At 46.2% G+C, this 5,923-nt stretch overlaps 1 pseudogene; it reads right to left on the bottom strand.

Moving 5' to 3' along the window:
- Positions 1–588: 588 nt before the first annotated feature.
- Positions 589–3,507, bottom strand: LOC119280171 (annotated as a pseudogene).
- Between the last annotated feature and the right edge of the window lie 2,416 nt (positions 3,508–5,923).

Here is a 5,923-nt window from a genome sequence, read left to right as displayed (position 1 = left end):
CTCTGATTGTGCTTTATCCATTGGCTACCCACACATGCTAATAAGGTCATGGTGAATCCCGCTGCTGGAGGCCTGTGAGGTGGCGGTGATGATATTGTTGGGTTTGGGGTCCTCCCGGCACCTTCCTCATTCGGCCGAAGCACGACACGACAACCATTGCAATTGTTCTCCCAAACCCAACTGGCGAGCGCGGCCGCGCTGAGGAGGACCCGGCGGGCTGAGCAAGAAGGTGAGGAGCACCTGATCGGGTTGAAGGAAGGCAAGATCGGTGAGGTTGACAATGGGGATGGGAAAACGGTGAGTAACTGTGGAGGAGTAAGTCACTCTAGACTTAGAGACATGACAGAGTATTGTGTGCAATGCAGGGTTTGGCCCCTGCATGATGTTATGTTCCGTAGTAGTGTAAGTTTATTCACCTGGTATGTCTAGCTATTCTAGGCTTATTTAAGCATTAATTAATTTAGAAATGTTTGTACATCAGTAGGTACAGTAATTAACATCAAAATCTTGGTGTGGTTTTAGTGTACAACTCGTACACCAATATGATTGTGTGCTTATGTTCATTAACAACTGAAATGGAGTAATCAACTATCTGCCATGTTGCTCCTCAGTGATGGTTACATCATTGTTACTACATGGAAAAGAAATTCATGTGTCTTAGATACCCTTAGGTTGAAGTATCCTGGATGATTTGGTTCTGGAAGAATAACACTCTCGCTGTTTAACATTGCAACAACATCTGACATGGTGGGTCGATCATCTGCACTCTCTTGTACACACATCAATGCAATGTTAATGTACCTCCTAGCATCTGATGTACAGATCTCCTTTGTAATTGATGCATCTATAAGCTTAGCCCATGTTCCTCCTTCCCATAGTTGCCATGACTGCAGAAAGCGAGAAAGTATCTTCATCGTATGAATATACATGATAAAACTTATAAGTCCAGTACTCCATCTGTTCTTAAATATAAGTCTTTGTAGAGAGTCCACTATGGACTACATATAGAGCAAAATGAGTGAATTATACTCTAAAATGCATCCATAGTGGAATCTCTACAAATGCTTATATTTAGAAATGGAGGAAGTACAAAAGTAACACGCTAAACACACGAGGGTTTAGAAAATGCTCACATATCCAAGAAGGTTAAGAAAGTCTCCGTACTGATAGAAACCCGAATTCCTTTTTCCGCTAAGGATCTCAAGAAGTAACACACCAAAGCTGAACACATCTGATTTGATTGAGTAAATGCCTTCAGATGCATACTCCGGAGACATATAACCACTGAAATGAGTTAGAAGCACAAGAAAATATTATATCAAAATATATGATTCGGTTCGTCAACTAATTAATGGTACTGTAGGCACTACTTATGTTGTAATTTGTAATTGAGGAATATGCTTACTATGTTCCTACTACCCTCTTTGTGCTTCCCTGAGTATCATTGGAGCTGAATATTTTGCTAGGCCAAAATCAGAAATTTTAGGATTCATGTCCTGGTCCAAGAGAATGTTGCTGGCCTTAAGGTCTCGGTGTATGATGCGTAACCGAGAGTGCTTGTGGAGATACAGAAGACCTTTGGCTATCCCTTCAATTATCGCACGTCTATTGTTCCAATCAATAAAAGTTGTCCTGTTTCTTTCTGCACATTAGAGAGTGCATTTTATAGCATGTATGGACCACAATGCAAAATATTATTAAAAACACACTATGCATACCAAATATAAAGAAGTCCAAGCTCTTATTTGGCAAATACTCGTACACCAATAGTTTTTCCTCTCCCTGAATGCAGCATCCCAAGAGCTTGACAAGATTATTGTGTTGTAATTTTGCAATAAGTTCTACTTCATTTTTGAATTCTGTAAAACCTTGTCCTGAATGCGAGGCAAGCCTTTTGACTGCAATTTGCATTCCATCCGGTAATTGGCCCTGTAAATATGTACAAAACAAAATTGGAGGCATCATTTTTTATTGAAATGACAAAATAAGGATTACAAGTCATCCATTGCAAAATAAGAAAAAATAAACAAGTTATCAAGATTTTCTGAACTTTTATTTCTGCAAAGTACTATGTATTTTCAGCGTACATGCAAGATGTATTTATTAATGGCCAGCCAACATTAGATTTATTCAGGGTAATCGTTACTATATATATTTTATAATGAACTTAGAATTGAATCTTTTCAAGACAATGCATTTACCTTGTAGACAGGGCCAAAACCACCTTGTCCAAGTAGATTTTCTTTGGAGAAGTTATGTGTAGCATGCAATATCTCAGAAAAGTCAAAGAGAGTGAACTCTGAACTCTTCTACTCCAACCTCCAGACCAGTTCGTCTTCTTCCGGTCTATTTGTGGCAGCCAGCTGGTCGTTTAAGTTTACTTTTCCTAAATTGAGAGAACATACAAATATACATCATTAATCTGGGACTGAAACTTAACCTAGCTGGCTACATTAATAAATTTCAGTTTTTCGAGGAACATGTTCGTGAATGAGCCATCATTGGAACAAACCTTGTCTTCTTCTTCTTCTCATCCATACAACATAACAGATAACAGTATTGACAGTAGTGGAGCCACCACAGCAATAATCCACAACACCCTCTTGCGTGAGTTGCGTCCTAAGGGAAAAAAAAGACTAAATCATGTATAGTTCTCATATAGTATAAATAAACATGGATTCATTTAGTGATAGAGAAAATATATTTTTCTGCTAGGCAATAATGGAAAATCAGCTTGACAAATTAAACATGGGTCAGCCATATAATTGACAAAGGAAATTTCACCCATTTTTCCGTGACCTTTGAACCGTTCCGATTCTAGCGGTTTACCCCTTAGTCAATGAACCTCATTTTCTCTTTGATTCACTTAGCTTATTTTTTAAAAACTTAGTTCTTCTATTTATTTATTTTTATTCATCTGTTCTAAGCTCTGTCTGCTAGTACCTGTGTAAATAGTGCTAGGACGTATTTAAGAAGCTACTTATCATAAAGATCTAATAAGCGATTTTTGTAAGTGGAGATTACCATCATGTGCAAGAGTAAATCAGCTTGCCATGAAAGATAATTTAGTATAGATTATACTCCCTCCGTTTCAAAGTAGTTGTCATGGTTTAAGTTCAAATTTGAACTAAAACCATGACAAATATTTGAAATGGAGGGAGTCTATATATCAGTACAAATAATTTATTTTTACTGGCTGTATGCATCTCAACGCAAAGTTCGAGGGAATTCCCTCATTTAAAAAGCTTTTCTCCATAATTTTTCTGAATCAATTATAATCAAATAGAAGCAGTGTTGGCATGTCCAATTAAGTATGTCCTGGAAAGGGTGAGGAGTTTACATACCCTGTTGTTCTTGAACGGTTGCCTGCGCCTCCGGGAGAGGCGCAGCAGCTGGTGGATGTGACTGGGAATGTGGGTACCTGGTAGCAGGCGTGGGCGCTGGCGTAGTGCCATTGACGAAGGGCAGGAGCAGCAGGAGAAGGATGGGGACGATAACCATGTCCATCGACTAGCTTACGCAGGGCAGTGGCACAAGATCCTTGATGGTTTCTTATTTATTATGCAAAATAATGCAACACCGAGTCACTCCTATATATCAACATCACATTCATGTTGATGTGCTGGGATGTCTGTATTTAGTTAGCCGGCGAGAGAGACTAAAGACTTTATGCTTGACTGACCGGCGTTTGAGTGGTGTGAAGACCGTAGACCAAACCTGTAAAGACCGAGACCAAATTAGGAAAGACTTTGGTTGCGTTGCGGTCTTGCGTTTCGTAGCCAGCGGAGATGGAATCACAGGGTCGTGGACATGATGGGTGATGACGACAACACCGACGCCAGTATCTCATGTCATGTGGCATCCGTCGGTGTGTACCGGGTTTAAGTTGTTTTTGATATGTTGTTTCGTAAGCCGTTGGTGCTCAAAGACAGATTTGCTCCGGTTTATCGCTCAATTTTTTCATAACTCATGAGACAAGTTGAGTAGAACTAAAAAAAGGCATCACGGTAGCACTCACGGCACGGCACCATCAGCGGCGCGGGGCGAAGGCGTCAGCTGCTGCACACTTGATCCTTGCTTGTGCAGACAGGGTATCAACTTTCGGGTTGGTCACCCATCCTCAAATTGCTCAAGCGAAACACGCTTAACTTTAAGGTTCCTTGTGAACGACTCCCGAAAATGCAAAAATTCCTTGTTGATATGAGTATTCAGTCAATCATAGTAAACGAGGATCTATACCTTCTTTCGTTATCGAGTATGGTGTCATTATTTCAACCTTGGACCCATTGAACTGTAGACATGCGCGTGCAACACTGAATGCAGTACAGGCTTGCTACTCAAGCTGCTGCAGTGCAGCGTGCAAGTTGCCAATGAAACTGGTCCCATGCTAGACTGGATGCACAGGACAACCCATACTAATACGTTAATTTCATTATAAGACTTGTGGCATTCCTACTTCATACAACTACAACGACTCTTTTTAATTTGCTCTTACGTACAGAAGTTCTGCCGTGACCAAGAGCGCCGCGCCATGGCTCCCGCGACCCTGCGCCCGCGGCCGGCGGCGCCCCATTGATCTCCTCCCTCCAGCCGTCATTACATCCGCCAAGATCAGATCCGGGCTGCTCTCCGCGTCCTCTCTCGACTGCACTTCCTCTCTCCTTCGAGCTCTCGCTGTGCTGCCTGCCATGGCTCTCGCATCTGCTTCGTCATCTCCGGGTCCGTCGACCGCCTCGGCTGCTGCCGCCGCGCTCGCCGCGGCCGCTCTTGCCTCCCGCAAGGCCGCCCCAGCCGCTGGTGGTCGCTTGGCCCGCGCTGGTCGCGCCGAGAGGCCCGTTGTCGCTGCATCTCCCGCGATGGATGCGGGCATGCATCCTCTGCTGGGCTCCCGGCCTCCCTCGACTGGCGTCGCCATGATGCCCGCTCCTCCAACTCGGTGTGCCCCTGGCCTGATGGATGGTGGGCTTGGGTCCCTACTGCCGCCGCTGCTTGGGCGCCCCCCATCCCCGGCTTCTGCTGACGCAACGGCGTCCATGATTCCTGTCGGCGCCGCACCATCGCCCCGGACTGCTGCTGAGGAAGCGCCACCCATGGCTCCTGCCGGCGCCGTGCCATCACCCCCTACTGCGGCTTCCAAAGCGCCGTCCGCGACTCTTGCCGGAGCCGCTTCATCATCCTTGACTCCTGCTCAAGCCGTGCCACCCCCGTGTCCTGCCGGGACTGCAACGGGATTAGACACGGAGCAACTTGTTTCGTGTAGCTCACATGCCGTCGAAGAAGTTGACGACGACGCCGCTGCTCCGTCTGGCCACCTCCCCGTCCTGCCATCATTCTCGTCAACTACTCAGCCCGAGTTGGATCGGGAGCAGCCCGCGTTTGCCGAGGTGTGTGTGGGGCACGAGCCGGACGCAAGGGGGGGATGGCAGGAGGTGCTGCCACGGCGTGGTCCGCAGCGTCCGGCATCGCCGGCCCTGACATTGGTTCCTCGTCCCATTCCCGCGTGGCTTCACGACAGATGCTGCAGATGTCTTGCTCCTGGGCACCGTGCAGCGGTTTGCAGAGATCCATTTCGATGCTCCCGCTGTTTAGAGAACGGTCACCGTGCGCGCGAGTGCAGCAACCCATGGCGTCCTCTCAGCTCGCTGGCATGCCTTGTCATGCCGCGCCTCGACATTGCGATCGCGCATCGTCAAGCTCCAACTTCCTATGAAGGTCCCTTGAAGTCTGTGCTTCCCTCTGAGGCGCCTCGTCGTGGATCTTGGGCGTCTGTCGTCTCTGGTATCACAGGCTCAACTGTCTCGTCTGGTGTGGAGCTGCAGTTCATGGCAGATCAGTCCAAAGTGTTGCAAGGTCTGGTTGCACGTGTTGAGAGCTTTCTAGAGCGGGCGGAGGCTACTCTCGGCAAGCTCTCCCTCGTGCCGGC

The sequence above is a fragment of the Triticum dicoccoides genome, chromosome 3B (assembly GCF_002162155.2).
Source record: "Triticum dicoccoides isolate Atlit2015 ecotype Zavitan chromosome 3B, WEW_v2.0, whole genome shotgun sequence".
NCBI lineage: Eukaryota > Viridiplantae > Streptophyta > Magnoliopsida > Poales > Poaceae > Triticum > Triticum dicoccoides.
Note: the sequence above shows the minus strand (reverse complement) of the source record. Positions and strands in the feature narration are given on the sequence as shown.